This window comes from Pimephales promelas, chromosome 2, assembly GCF_988280905.1.
Source record: "Pimephales promelas chromosome 2, fPimPro1.hap1.1, whole genome shotgun sequence".
Taxonomy (NCBI): domain Eukaryota; kingdom Metazoa; phylum Chordata; class Actinopteri; order Cypriniformes; family Leuciscidae; genus Pimephales; species Pimephales promelas.
In genome coordinates, this window is record NC_142770.1 from 37,648,300 (window position 1) to 37,664,335 (window position 16,036).

The 16,036-nt window shown below is 46.8% G+C and overlaps 1 protein-coding gene across 1 annotated transcript in view; it reads right to left on the reverse strand.

The window, feature by feature from the left end:
* The window catches only part of LOC120478286 (uncharacterized), a 220,987-nt gene that overhangs the window by 5,232 nt on the left and 199,719 nt on the right, over positions 1–16,036 (reverse strand). The window lies entirely within an intron of this gene.

Consider the following 16,036-nt stretch of genomic DNA (forward strand, 5'->3'; position numbering starts at 1 on the left):
ACGAGGAACTCTTTTGTCAACAGTCCTGGCCACCCAGAGGCTTTCACTCTCCTGAGCGATTCCTGATGTAGGACCTTCACCGTGATGTAATAAATGGCCTTCTTTGATGTAGACTCGAACAGTTCTATTTGAGGAAACTCAAAAACCAAGATTGAACCAGCCTCCTCACCTTCCAGATCTTCCTTACTTGCGGGAGATATTTTTATCTTCGGAAATTCTTTTTCATCAGTTTCCTTCCTTGCAATGATCTCTCTGTAGCTGCTTGGTATTACATTGAAAATTTCCTCCATCAGTTTTTCTGTAAGTCTTAGTGAACGTAATCCTGTCACCTCTCTGATGGTCTCAGCTGATCTCCATCCATTCCTATCCAAGAGATGCCCCAGTTTTACAACGTTGTTCCTCAGTAAGCTCGTTCGTATACTCGCAGAAGATAACATCCTTGTCTGGATCATTGGATTAAACAGCAAGGGTTCTTCAGTGATCCATTGTCCTTGAGGATCAATCTCCCGTTCTACTTTAAAAACAGTTCTCCAGACCTTCAATATAGACTTATAAAATGGTGTAAGCTCAGACAAGCTCACCTCCTCCAGTTTTATTAGGAATAGATGTTTATCCAATCCCAGTCCTCCTGCTCTCTGTAGCAAAGCACAAGCAGTTTGGGCCCAAGTCAAGTCCTTATGATAGAGGAGTCTCTGTGCAGCTTGTATCCTGAATGCACTGATACGAATCCTCACATCCACCAACCCCTGGCCCCCTTCCTGGACAGGTAAGTACAGCGCAGCTGCCCGGATCCAGTGCTGTCCACTCCAGAAGAAGTCCACCAAAGCTCTTTGTACACGGCAGATCAGTTCATCAGGTGGCTCCATGACAATAAACCTGTGCCACAGTGTAGAGGCAGTTAGGCTATTAATAACCAAAACTCGCCCTCTATATGATAACTGTGGTAATAGCCATTTCCATTTAGACAATCGGGCGAGCACTTTCTCCAGCATTCCCTCCCAATTCTTCATCTGGAACTGACTATTCCCTAAGTATACACCCAAGACCTTCAACCCTTCCCTACCCCATTTCAACCCACCAGGAAGCTGCGGAAGTCTTTTACCCATCCACTGACCAATAATAAAACCCTCACTTTTCCCCCAGTTTAACCTAGCTGAGGATGCCTTCTCGTATTGCTCAATACTCTTAGTTAAAACTGCAACATCATCCTGGCCTGTAATGAAAACAGTAACGTCGTCAGCATAAGCCGATACGGACACCCTAGAACTTATGTCTCCATTTGGAATTAAGACCCCATTGAGATTTCTCCTTAACTTACACAAAAGAGGTTCAATGACAAGGCTATATAACTGTCCTGAAAGTGGACAGCCTTGCCTAATTCCCCGAGAAACAGGTATTGGTGCACTTAAACCACCACCAGCCTTCACAAGAACAAATGCATTGGAATAACACAACTGAATATATGAAATAAAAATATCACCAAAGCCAAAATGCTGTAAAACATTATATAAATAGGCATGGTCAACTCTATCAAATGCTTTCTCTTGATCTAGAGAAAGAACACCAAACTCATAATTGTTCAGCTGACCTATTTCAATAACATCACGCAATAAGGATATATTGTCCATTATAGATCTCTCAGGAATACAGTATGTCTGATCCCTCTGCACCAATAGACCCAGATAGCACTTTAATCTATTAGCCAAACATTTTGAGAATATTTTGTAGTCAACACACAATAATGACACTGGTCTCCAATTTTTTAGAAGTCCCAGATCTCCTTTTTTTGGAAGTAGTGAAAGAACTGCCCGACTACAACTTATGGGAAGTTTCCTACTTTGACAGCATTCAGACAGTACCTCATAAAAGTCTTCTCCTAAAATACTCCAAAACCGTTGATAAAATTCAGCAGTCAATCCATCAATTCCTGGGGATCTACCCGTGGACAACTGCTGCATTGCCTCTGTAAGCTCTTGAAAAGTAATGTTATTATCCAGAGTCTTTTTCTGTTCACTCTCAATCTTCGGTAGATCATTAATTATATCCTCAGCACTTTCATAGTTACAGTTTTCAGAAGCATATAATTGTGAATAGAAATCCACCGACATCTTCCTTATTTCCACAGGATCTGTTGTTATAGAACCATCATGACGACGAAGATGATACATTTGCTGCTGTGTTGTATTTTCCTTTTCAGGATTGAAAAAAAATGTGCTAGGGGTATCCATGTCTTTAATAGAGCAAAATCTTGCCCTTATTAGCGCTTTCTTTACTTGCTCTTGTAGAAAAGTTCCAAGTTCTTTATTTTTCTTTCGTAGAGCATCATCATGCACAAGTTCATTATTATTAAAAATTCCTTGTTCTAAAAGTTCAATGTCTCTTTGTAATTTTTTCACAGTTTCCTTCACCACTGATCCAACATGAGATGAATAATTCTGACAAAAATTCTTATGTTCACTTTTCCAACATCCCACCAACTGACTGAGATTCTCAAACGAATCTTTCTTCATTTTCCAGTTTTTCCAGAAAAAAAATAAATGAGTCACAAAAATTATTGTCCTGTAGCAATTTAGCATTAAAATGCCAGTAATAACTCGGTTTTGACATATATTTTGAATTAAAATCAAAAATAACCATGTGATGGTCTGAAAAACCATTAGGCCAAATAGAAGCATTCGTCACCCGATTATTCCATACTTTACCCAAATAAAACTCGGTTTTGACGTATATTTTGAATTAAAATCAAAAATAACCATGTGATGGTCTGAAAAACCATTAGGCCAAATAGAAGCATTCGTCACCCGATTATTCCATACTTTACCCAAATAAAACCTATCTAATCGTGCACCACTGACTCTATTACCATTTACTTTAAGCCAAGTATATTGTCTAGATCTTTTATTAATCATTCTCCACACATCTAATAATTCGAATTCATGCAATACATTTACCAACATCCTACTTGATTGAGTATGTGGCTCTTCACCATTTCTATCAATTGTAAAATCCGTGGTGCAATTCCAATCTCCTCCCACAACAATACACACATTACTATCAATTGTCTTAATTAACCTTGTCATTTTCATAAAAAAATCAATCCTCTCGGATCTATTATTTGGTAGATAAACATTCATTAGCACAAATACCATTCCTCCAACCTCAACCTTAGTTAACAACAGTCTACCTTTTATGACCTCATCCACAGCTAAAATATTAACATTGATATTTTTCGAAAATAAAATAACCCCTGCGCTATTATTTGTCCCATGACTTAAAGTGAGCTTCCCTCCCCACCACATGCTCCATTCATTTTCATTATCAGTATCAGTATGGGTTTCTTGTAAAAAAACTACATCAACACGGTTAATTTTAATAAACTCTGAAACCATTGCCAGTTTTGTCCTATCTCTACCTCCATTAATATTCAAGGAGCCCACCCTCAAAAGCCCCATAAGAAAAAGGAAATAAAAGAGACAGGACAGATAAAAACGTGACATACAAAGTTTAGAAAACGTCTCTGGTTACGTATGTAACCCTAGTTCCCTGAAGGGAACGAGACGCTGGGTGTAAACGCCGTGGGAACGCCTCTGCGTGACGAGTCATGAAGCACGTATGAAATCTGTCCAATGGCGAGACGGAACGTCATAGGCGGGGTGACGTATCGACCAGGAAACTATAAAGCATCCCCGAAACACAAGCGCAACAGCTTCTGATAGGACTGAAGCAAGCGCTCACGGGCATGCTGGGAGTATGGCATGGACACGCAGCGTCTCGTTCCCTTCAGGGAACTAGGGTTACATACGTAACCAGAGACGTTCCCATTCAGGGAACTTCGAGCTGCGTGTAAACGCCGTGGGAACGCTAATACCAACGCCGCCATGCGAGCAGGTGTCCGTTGTATGAATATCAGAGTGCACATTCTGACGAAAGCATCTGCGCCCCTGGGGTGGAGCTGAAGTCCAGATGGTAAAACTTCACAAATGTGTGTGGTGAAGACCATCCTGCCGCCTCACAGATGTCACACAAGGGAACTCCTGATAATAATGCCTTAGAGGCAGCCATACTCCGGGTTGAATGAGCCCGGACAGCCAAGGGAGAAGGCTGACCGGAGGACTCATAAGCAAGTGAAATGGCCTCGACCACCCACTTACTCATTCTCTGCTTAGACGCCGCAGAACCTCTCTTAGGAGGCCCAAAGCAGACAAATAATTGTTCTGATTTCCTCCACAGGGCAGCTCTGTGGACATACAGGATCTGGCGCGCCAGCTTGTACAATGGACGTGAGCGCAGACCCCCCTGGTGGTTTATGTAAGAGACCACAGACATGCTGTCTGACCGGACAAGAACATGATGATCTCTGAGGTCTGGGAGAAAGTGTTTCAGAGCCTGAAACACCGCCATCATCTCTAGACAATTTATATGCCATCGGAGATGATGGTCTTGCCACAGCCCGCGGGCCAAGCGACCACTCATGATCGCTCCCCAGCCCGTGAGAGAGGCATCCGTCGTCACCGTTACCCGGCGACACGGGGCTCCCAGCGCAGGTCCCAGGGACAGGAACCAAGGTTCTTTCCACATAGCCAGGGCACGGAGACCACGTCGCGTGACCTTGATCTTGCGGAGCGGGTTTCCCCTCGGGGAGAACCCCTTGGTCCTGAGCCACCACTGTAGTGGTCTCATGTACAGCAGGCCGCACGGTAACACGTTGGATGCTGCTGCCATCAGACCCAGAATCCTCTGGAATTCCTTTACAGTGAGTGACTGGCCTAGCTTCACTTGCTTGACAGTTGAGATAATCGAGGCTATACGAGCCGGCGACAGACGTGCCTGCATCGTCGTCGAATCCCATACCACGCCTAGAAAAGTGGTCCGCTGAACTGGCGAAAGCACACTCTTCTTGGCGTTGAGTCTCAACCCCAACCTTCTGATGTGTGCGAGGACGGCATCTCGATGCCGAATCGCCTGATGCTCCGATTGAGCCAGAATCAACCAATCGTCGATGTAATTTAAAATGCGAATGCCCTGGAGACGCAGCGGGGCCAAGGCCGCGTCCATGCATTTCGTGAAGGTTCGAGGAGATAACGCTAGGCCGAATGGAAGGACCCGATATTGGTACGCTTCGCCCCCAAAAGCGAACCTCAGGAACTTCCGATGTTGCGGAAGGATGGAGATATGGAAGTACGCGTCTTTTAGGTCTATCGTGACAAACCAGTCCTCGGACCTGATCTATGACACGATCTGCTTGAGAGTCAGCATTTTGAACTTGAGCTTCCCTACTGACCGATTTAAGAGGCGCAGGTCTAAAATCGGACGCAGCCCCCCATCCTTCTTTGGAACAATGAAGTACCGGCTGTAATACCCCAGCTCTCTGTCGGGAGGAAGAACTCGTTCTATCGCCCCCTTCAGTAACAGAGCTTTCACCTCTTGTTCCATAACCAAAGCCTGCTCGGGGGTCACCACTGTGGGCAAAACCCCCCGAAAACGAGGTGGACGCGACCTGAACTGGATCGCGTACCCGCGTTCGATAGTCTGCAGGACCCAACGAGATATATTTGGAAGACTTCCCCATTCTACCAGAAATTCTACTAAGGGTACCAGTCTCTCGAGACTGGCCTCTGGAGTAGTTTTTAAAACAGAAACAGCGCCCTGTGACCGCGCACAGGCAGGGTTTAACGACCGTTCTGTATCGCTCCTCGAAGCAAACGAGCGTCCCTCGGGAAATCGCTCGCTGGGACCGTCTGCACCCCCCCATTACAGGCAGGGTTGGCAGAACGGACCCCTGAGGGCACCGAGAGAGAGCGGGCGCCGGATTCAGCGGCGAACACCTCTGTCTCACCGTGGGGACCACCCTCAGTAGCCTGACACCAGTGGCGTCAGGACTTCTTCGACGAAGCCTTCCTGGCGACAATAACCGTCCTCAGATCGGTTCTATCCCGGGAAGACCTCGCCTGAGAACGCCGCGTCTCAGCCCAGTTTTGCTGGGGAGGAGCCCGAGACGCGACGCTCCTCTTCTGCTGCACCCTATGCGAGGAACCCGACGGGCGGGGCTGCTCTCGCCCAGCAGCCCCCGAAGGATGAGTACGGACGGGGAGACATTTCTGGAGCGCCGCTGCCTGCTTTCTTCCTTCTTGGAATCTCTCAATCACTGCGTTCACAGAACCACCAAAAAGACCTACGGTCGACAGCGGCGCATCCAGGAGAAAAGCTTTATCTTTCTCCTTCATATTAGCCAGATTTAGCCACAGATGCCTCTCCGTGGCCACCAGGGCTGCCATAGAGCGGCCGACTGATCTGGCCGTCTCCTTGGTGGCACGGAGAGAGATATCTGCCGCCTGACGCAGCTCATTGATCACGTCAGTGCCGACGACCTCCCCCTCACTCATATCCTTCAGCAGATCTGCTTGATACGCCTGGAGGATGGCCATCGTATGCAAGCAAGGTGCTGCCTGTCCCGCCGCTGAATAAGCTTTGCCCACCAAAACCGAAGTATTTCTGAGTGGCTTGGTGGGCAACACCGGTGTTTTAAAAGACGATGCCGTCTCAGGAGAAAGATGGCTCGCCAAAACTTCCTCCATCCTCGGCATCGCCCCATAACCCTGTCTACTAGACCCAGCAATATTAGCATTCATAGAGGTTTGGTGTGTCAAAATTCTAGCTGACACTGGTTTGTTCCACGATCTACACACCTCGGTGTGTAGATCGGGAAAGAAGGGCAAACACCGGCGTGGAGGTAGTGAGTGTGACGCTAAAAATCTCTCATCCATTTTACTCTTTACTCTCGACTCTTGTTTCTCAACTGGCCATTCAATGCTTAATTTTTCCACAGCCCGAGTCAAAACCTCCATCAGCTCTACATTCGCGGGAGACTGGGATGGCGAGTCCCCGATCTCCACTGAGTCCATAGACTCTGCATCCACACTTTCAATATCCAGCTCCTCAGAACTGGATAATTGAAGTGATGGCGCCTCAGCCCGGGCAGGAGAAACCGCAACGCGGACCCCCGCAGCGAGATCTGAGGCACTGGATCTACCAGGTAAGGGCAGAGAAAGGGCGGGGCCCGTCTCAATCCCCGCTGATAGATCCATCTGCGATCCCCACGACGCAAGCCTTCGCTGTGCCTCGGCAGCAGCGGGACCCGAGCCGCGGGGAGCGCGCACCGAACCACTCTCCTCGAAGAGTGCCCGGCGGGAGCGGAGTGTCTTCATGGGCAGACACTCGCAATGCTCACAGCCGGCCCCCTCGAGAGCCGACTGAGCATGCTGCACTCCCAAACAAACAACACACAGATCGTGTGTATCCCCACCCGTGATGAAGCGAGGGCAGGGATGAACACACTTTCTGAAATGCTGCTGTTGTTTGCTCGCCATTTCAATATATACATATATACAATATTAGACAGACAGACAAAATTCATACATAGAGCGCTTGTGAAGACTCAGAAGCTGTTGCGCTTGTGTTTCGGGGATGCTTTATAGTTTCCTGGTCGATACGTCACCCCGCCTATGACGTTCCGTCTCGCCATTGGACAGATTTCATACGTGCTTCATGACTCGTCACGCAGAGGCGTTCCCACGGCGTTTACACGCAGCTCGAAGTTCCCTGAATGGGAACACCATGTGCAACTTCTTCATTTTACTTTTTTTTTTTCCTTCCTTAACCTTGTTATCATTTTCTTCAGACGAAATCTCTTTTTTTTATCTAAGGCTTCATAACTGACATTTATCTGCAATGACAACACTGACCCAATGAATTTATCTGTGTCTGGAAAAAAAATCCGTAACTTCCACTACTTTCCCAAATGTTGCATCCAAAAAGTTATTAATTTCCTGCAATGTGTAAGTATCCTCCAAAACTTGTGAACCTATCTCAGAAATATCAGAGACTGACTCATCATCTCTTATCTCCTTATCCTCAGACATTTCAACACATCCAGATGTCCCTGCCACTTCATCATCCACATTTCCATGAATTTCAGCCTTTTCATTTTGATCAGCAAACCCTGATTTTTCACCTTTCTCACTAGACTCCTTGTTATCAACCACATCATCGTCAACAACAACATGCGTTTGTTTATCGCTGTGAACTTGAGCGTCACTCTTCTCTCCAGCATTAGACTGTTTTACAGTCTCAGACTCGTTTGCTACCGCATCACTAGGCCCTGCAGTCTCCTCACCGTCCTGGGCTTTATGTGGACACGCCATCCTTTTGTGGCCCACATCCCCACACTCAAAACACTTCATGCTTCCAGAGTTTGCATACACCATGTACGCCTTACCTTCATGCCAAACTCTAAAAGAAATGTCTAATTCTGGCTCATTCAGAAACATGAACACCTGCCTCCTGAACGACATGACATGCTTTAATGCAGCATTTTTACAGCGAAGTGGAACCATTTTAATTGCGCTAGCAAACTTCCCATAACGAACTAATCCCCGCTCAATCTCATCATTATTAATGAACGGGGGCACGTTTGATATTGTTATGCGCGTCGTCTGCGTAACCAGCGATGAAACATTAATGAAATCGCCACTTATCACAATTCCGTTGATAATGAGACCAGGGACGTGCACAGGGGGGTTGCTCAGGTTGCCCGGGCAACTGCCCATATGCCCTTCTCGACTCAGGTTGCCCTTCCGAGGAAAAAAAAAATCGTAGCTACTACAATGGATGTAGAATTTTTACGTAGGCCTAGACAAAAAAACAATATAAAAATCGCAAAGCCTCATTCACTTCCATTCGGGCACTGAAAGTCAAACTGTTTACGTGGCTGCAGTGCCGCACGCGACCATAGACTGCACTCGAACGCAAATTACCTCCATCTCGTGTCGCGCGCTAATTAATGCCGAGTTCAGACTGCATGATTTTAGCCACGATTTTGGCTCGCCGACAGGTTTTGAGAAATCGCCGACAAATGCCCGAAATCACAGGCAAATCGGCGCTCGTTCACGCGAGTGACAATCACGCAGTGTGAATGAGCAAAGACGCGAACTGAGAGAATCACCGACGAGTCGCCGACGCCCGTGAGATATTTGGCATGCTAAATATTTGGACCTGTCGGCGATTCAAAATCCTGCTGTGTGAAAAGTGTTTTGACTGAAAACTACATCGGCGATCACCGGCAGCCAGTGAGAGAGCAAGATACAGAGCAGCGGGGAGTTCGCGGAGGAGTTATAGATCACATATCAACATGATATGGCATTGTTTCAACAAAAAAAAGCTTCTTCTCGGTCTATTTGGACACAATAAATGGAAGAAAAATTAGTAGAAATTTGGCAGGAGCACTCGTGTCTGGTTCACCAGCTGTACCACAACCGGGTCGGAAAAAAAGTCTCACGTGAGAACTCCGGTCTTGCACGTGTGGTGTCGCGCGTTGTTTTTCATATCTCACGCGTGTTTGTTGTGAAATGCAGGCCATGTCCACACTCAGGGGCGTCGTAACCGTGGGGGATGTGGGTGTTTTAACACCCACACTTTTCCCGGTGAGAGTGTTCAACACCCGCACTTTTTCTGCCGTTTTTCCGCAGTTTTACACAAACGTCTTCCTACAGTCGCTCCTCCGTTTCTCTGGCGCTCAGTGTGTGTGGGTGTGTAGGTGTTTCTCAATGTCAAGGATACTTCCTTGGCAGGACGGGTCCTTCCAAGTCATTTCCTTCAGAGGCTAGGCAAGGGTCCTCTTTAGCATTCGGAGAACACGTAAATGGAACAGGCTAGCAAGTGCACGTCATTGCGTCACTACATCAGTGAAAGGTCCGCTTCGGCGCTGCAAAAATCACGTTTGCTGGTGCTGGTGTACTGCACTGTTTGTTGACAGTCCTTATTTTGTCTTGTCAGTCCTCATATAAATAAATAATTAAATAAATAAAGTATAAGGGATAATGTATAACCAGGCGGTTATAGTACAACCCCGCAAACTCTAAGGGTCTTGATTGAATCAGCCTGAAGGGGTTGTACGTACCAAACGGCTACCTACCAAATAAATCAATAATTTGACACAAAATATTTATTTAAAAAGGAGTTTATTCATTCAAAAAAGATTATATTACCGGAGTGAACAGAACTAGCACTACGTCCATAGCAACATGATCTAGCAACACATGCAATGGTAAAATATGTGACCAACAAAAAAGGCTATAACGTTATATGAAGTAAAAATGTAAAAGTTAATCACCAGTAAAAGGGAACAGCTTTAAATCCCCTCAGCAAATTTGAGCCGATATGTTAAATAGTTTGACAAACATTAAATAAATGGCTAAACTGAAATTATACTTGTGTAACGCGCGTGAGTTATCCTCTGCTTATAGTTCTTACCCAGCGCTGTTCCGTGGGTTCTTGGCCTCGCTCTGTTATCACCACAATAAGGAGGGCACTGACAAAGAGCTCCGGTGACTACAACACTTGTTTATTGAACATCACAACATCGTGAAATGGCCGCAGCCGATTACATATGGCGCTTTTCCACTGCATAGTACGGTACGGTTCGGCTCAGTACGCTTCGACTCGGCGCGGAACAGTTCGGATCGCTTTTCGTTTCCACCGCAGTAGTACCCCTTCAAAGTGTGTGGGACTGATCGATATTTGCGCGTGCCTCTACTGCCATGACATCATCTTAAAAGCGCCACATTTTCAAACCCACAACACAGGAACAATGGAGACTATCGAGGGGATGGTGTTCCTGATTCTCGGTATGTGGTTGTTTTTAACTGCTAGATGGAAAAATGTGTTTAAAATGAGGCTGATGGCAGCAAAACAAAAATACTGCTAAAAAAGTGTCTCGTGTCGCAAATCCAATGACGCTAGTAGTGACGCAGGGAATGACGATTCTGTCTGACCAATCAGTGATCTGCAGTGTTTCACGTCACATTTTAGTACCGGTACGGTACGCTTGGAACCTCAACAGACCAGGTACCATTTAAAGCGACCTGAAGCGAACCGTACTGTACCGTACCATGCAGTGGAAAAGCACCACAAGTGAGACGTACCGAACCGTACCGTACTATGCAGTGGAAAAGCGCCTATAGTGCATCTCGTCTGTTCCTCTCTCTGAACCCCACTACCACTGTTTCCTCCCGCGCTCTAACTCGCGGGGCTCCTTTCTCGCGATATTATCCCAAATCCTATTTAAAGTCATAGAACATAACCCTTACATTTCACTTCCTACATAATACTCCCTTACCCAACAAGAAATGTCCTTAAGACACAAAAAAACAAAAAATAAAGTAGATAAAATGTTTCAGAACATCTGTATCAAAAAAGTTGCAATCAACAAAACATGTTTAGCAATACTGAAACATATAATAAATGAAAGAGATCCCTAAACTTCAATAAATGATCATACTCCCATTGATTCCACTTTCCACATCAAATAGAGAACACATGAGAACCATGAACATTTAGCAAATTAGTAAAGTGCAAAGTCTTTCAAATGGTGCGGCAACCGACGTGTCCTGGGGGGCACATTCCGAGTGGACACTGGAGTATCAGAAAACTCAGAAACACCTGTTGATGGTCTAGCTTCCGGTATGCACAGAGGAACCAGTTCAGAGTGCAGAGTAACCAGGCTGTCCTGTGCGTTTTGCGTATTGCTGGAGGGTTGTGGAGTGCCATGTTGTTGGACATGAGGTTGCAACTGGGACAATGGAATGGGCTCCAATGGAACCTGGGGTGCAGGAGGAAGTCCCGGAGGCACCGGTGTAGTGAGGGGTGGGAGGAGTCCTGACAATGTCGTCAGGGTATTTGGTTTAATAATGGAGGAAGGGGGGGGGTGGAAGCAAGTAAGTTCCTTGAGTCTGTGATGTAGGGTTTCATGCGATTGTAATGAATGATTTTCGCTTTTGCACCCGGTCTGGATACATCACGAACTTCAAAATTAACCGGGGTGGAAATACCCGAGGGGCATATTGGTTGCAAAACCTCATAGGGACCCACCCAACGTGGACACAGTTTATTGTGGCGGCGGGCAGGGTCATCCACTAACACTAAGTCACCCTGGCTATACGGAGTGTACTTTAAGTGACGATCATAGTTCAGGCGTTGCTGATCTTGTGCCCTGTCTCTGTGAGCGGTTGCAAAACGGTAAGCAGAGGTCAATCTTTTCCGCAGCTTGTTAGCATATGCTGCTGGCGTGCCCACTGTCGCTGGACTGACAGCAGTACTATCCTGGAGTATGGTGTCCAGGGAAATGCGCGCCTCACGGCCATGAGCCAGAAAGAAGGGTGTCAATCCCGTACTAGTGTGTTTGGTGGTGTTATAAGCCAATGCAACCAGCGGGAGGTGCTCATCCCACTCTGTGCCCGATGCAAAAAGATGTTTGGAAAGTTCATCCTTAAGAGTACGATTAAAGCGCTCAACAGCCCCGTCACATTGAGCGTGATAAGGAGAGGTACGAAGCTTCTTGATTGATAGCAAGTTACAAAGGTGCTGTATGAGGTCGGATTCAAACTGTCTGCCCTGGTCAGAATATAGGGCCTCAGGGACACCATGTTGTGGAATATAATGGTCAAAGATGCAGCCTGCTACTGAGACAGCAGTTTGATCCTTCAATGGGTAGAGATTGACAAACTTAGTGTACAGGTCCATTATTACTAGAACATAACGGTTGCCCTTGGTAGAAATGGGCAACTCTGTTATGTCTGCAGCCACTATTTGAAATGGACGGTCAGGAGAGATAGGAATGAGTGGTGCCTGAGGTCGGGGCACCGGAGAACGCCTGGACTGACAAGCAGCACACTGGGAGCAATGTTTGGCAACGTCTGACGACATGTAAGGCCAGTAGAAGGACCGCATTGCTCTGTCCAAAGTCTTGGCCAGGCCATAGTGACCCACTGAAGGGTGTCCATGAACGTTATTGAGAACATCAGGAATCAACAAGGTAGGAATGACAACTTGCAAGGCATTATCCCCAAAAGATCTGCGTGAATGTCTGCATAACACTCCATTATGAACAACTAGGTGACTAAACTGTGCCCACAGTTTCCTGAGGTATGATGAAGCGTTACGTAGCTTTCATAAGGGTGGTCTACGTCCTGTTTCCATCCACGAGAGCACAACGGCTAAATCTTGGTCTGACCTTTGTTGTCCCATGACATTCCACTCACTTTGGAATTGCACAAGATTTGATGATGTGTAGTTTGGAACAATCACGGGCAAAGGGGCATTTACGTCCCTAGACAGTGTTTGGGAGTGTGCTGACATCGGTTCAGCCTGCAAAGCTATTGATGTAGTCTGAGTTGCTACAGGGACAGTAGATGCGTCGCTGTGAAGACTCCCATCTGGTTCCTGAGGAACAGTCTCTGGCCGTCTGGACATGGCGTCTGCATTAAGTTGTTTAGCGCCATTACGGTGAATGACATGCCAGTCATAAAGGTCCAGTTCTATGGCCCAACGTGCCCTTCTACCTGTAGGGTCATGGTCCAACGGAAGTTTCTTGAGACCGACCAGAGGCTTATGATCAGTAATGATGGTGAACGGATGGCATGCAAGGTAGTGTCGAAAATGACGGACCGACCACACAATGGCATACAATTCCCGATCAAACGTAGACCATTTTCTTTCAGCAGTAGACAGCACGTGGCTGGCATATGCGATGACATGCTCTTTTCCGTCCACTTGTTGTGAAAGAACAGAGCCCAGCGAATGAAGGGAAGCATCAGTGTAAAGGATAAAAGGAATCGAAAAATTCGGAAATGCCATAACTGGTTGTGACCTTAATTCCTGCTTCAATACACTGAAAGCTTCATTTGCTTCAGCTGACCAAGAAAATGATACTCCTTTGTGTGTGAGATGGTACAAGGGTTCAGCTGTGCGTGCAAAGTGTCTAATAAATCGGCGATAGTATGAGCACAGACCCAGAAAAGCCCTGACTTGCGTGGCTGATGTCGGAATTGGCCATGTCCTGACTTTGTCAATGTTAGAGGGGTCTGGCTCAACCCCGGCACTCGAAACACGATGGCCAAGGAAAGTCACCGAAGAGCATGCCAGATGGCACTTGGACGGCTTAAGTTTGAGTCCAGCCGTACGAAATCGCTGAAAAACTTCGCGCAGATGCTGGAGGTGTTGTGGAAAATCAGCACTGTAGACAATAATATCGTCTAAGTAGATTAAACAAAAACTCCAGTGCAGACCCCGAAGCACAAGCTCCATTAAGCGCTGGAAACTGGGAGGAGCATTCGAGATCCCCATTGGCATCATACAGAATTGGTATAGGCCGGTACCAGTGGAGAAAGCCATTTTCTCTTTGTCCTCTGGATTGAGTGGTATTTGCCAGTAACCAGCAGTTAAGTCAATTGTGCTGAACACTCTGGCCCCAGAAAGTCTATCGAGGGTATCATCCACCCGAGGAAGAGGGTGTGAATCTTTGATTGTGACATCATTCAGACGTCTGTAATCTACACAGAACCGGTGAGTGCCATCCTTTTTTCGGACAAGCACAACCGGAGCTGACCACGGACTGTGAGAGTCCTCGATGATGTTCTGGTCCAAAAGCCTCGACACCTCTTTTTGTAATACAGCCTGAGTAGCTGGTGACGTTCTATAAGGGCGCAGTTTTATTGGAACAGCGTCACCCGTGTTGATACTGTGTGTAATTAGGTTAGTTTTTCCATAATCATGAGGATGGGAGCTAAAAATGTTAGAGAACTCAGTCAGCAGGGTTTTGAGCTGTGCCTGTTCTTCAGCGTTTAAGTGTGTATCCTCCAAATGCACATCAGGCACTGGATGGACAGCTTCTGTGGAAGTAGTTACAGCTGAGACTAATGCATACTCATCAAGTGTATTGCCAGTGATAGAGAAAATCTGACCTAGTGGGCATCCAGCCTCAAGAGAGACGGTTTCATTAGTCGGGTTAACAACTCTAATAATGCCCCTCCCCTTTTGAACTGATGTCAGTGTTCGAGCGATGCCTAAGGTCACGACTGGAGGGGGCTGAGGTTCCAGTATACCCACATACGTGTCTGTGAAAGGATTCGCTACACCATTATCTTTGACAGAAATTGGGATTGCCATCTCCGACATAGGTGGAACAGTTACCTGGGCAACACTGATAGCAGAACTTTGAACTGGAATCAGGGACTGGGGTGGTGAAAGAGGCACTGACGTGTTGTACAGGTGTAAACGTGCATTTGGTATGTCAACAGTGACGGTGTGTTCAATCAAGAAATCCCATCCTATTAGGACAGGATGAGTGGCTGTGCGTACCACATGGAAAACATGAGAAAATGTTACATCTCCAATATGTATGGGCGCTATCACAGAGCCAATTATGTCCAATAACTGTCCCGTTACCGATGATGCTAACACAAATGACTTGCTGATAGACTGGGTAGACAAAGCTGGAATCGACCTACGACAGTCATCTGTAATAAGGGACAGACCTGACCCAGTATCGACCAAAGCATGGAGGTCTGTACCCGCCAGTCCAATCTGAATGAACGGTGTAGGTGGGGAAGATTTAAGACTGACTGTACTAGAATGGACCACTATGGGGGATGAAGCTGGCATTTGGTCCCCAATGACAGCTTCTACTCGTTTCCCCGCTGTGGTGAGGAAGGGGCCTTGTGGGACGGGCAGAAATGTACATGTCGTGTGGGTGATCTTGGTGAACTTTGGGAATGGGGGGGGGGGGTAGTGATGGAGAGCGGTTTCTGTGGTAAGTGGAAGTTCTGTACTGTGGGTTTGGTGAGGGGGAACGAACATAACGGGCTCTGTATTCATATTCAAAGTCAGACCGGCGGTCTCGTGTAGGCGATCGGCTAGAGCTAGAGCTACCATAATGATGTCTATGGGGGGTGTATTCGTCATATTGTGTGGTATGAGGAAGTTGTGACTCACAACCTCGGGAGGGAGGGGAGTAGCTTGAATGTCTTTGGCCAGAAAAGTCATCCTTTGGAAGTGCTCGATCAGTTTCTGCACGGCCCTGGTAGCGTCGTGGGGGACAACAGTCATCCTCATCCTCATACCGATCAGGCTGGCGATGGCGTGCTGTGATGTCGTAGTCCACGGCTGCGCAGGCCTGATGCGGAGAGTGTGTGGAAGACGTCAC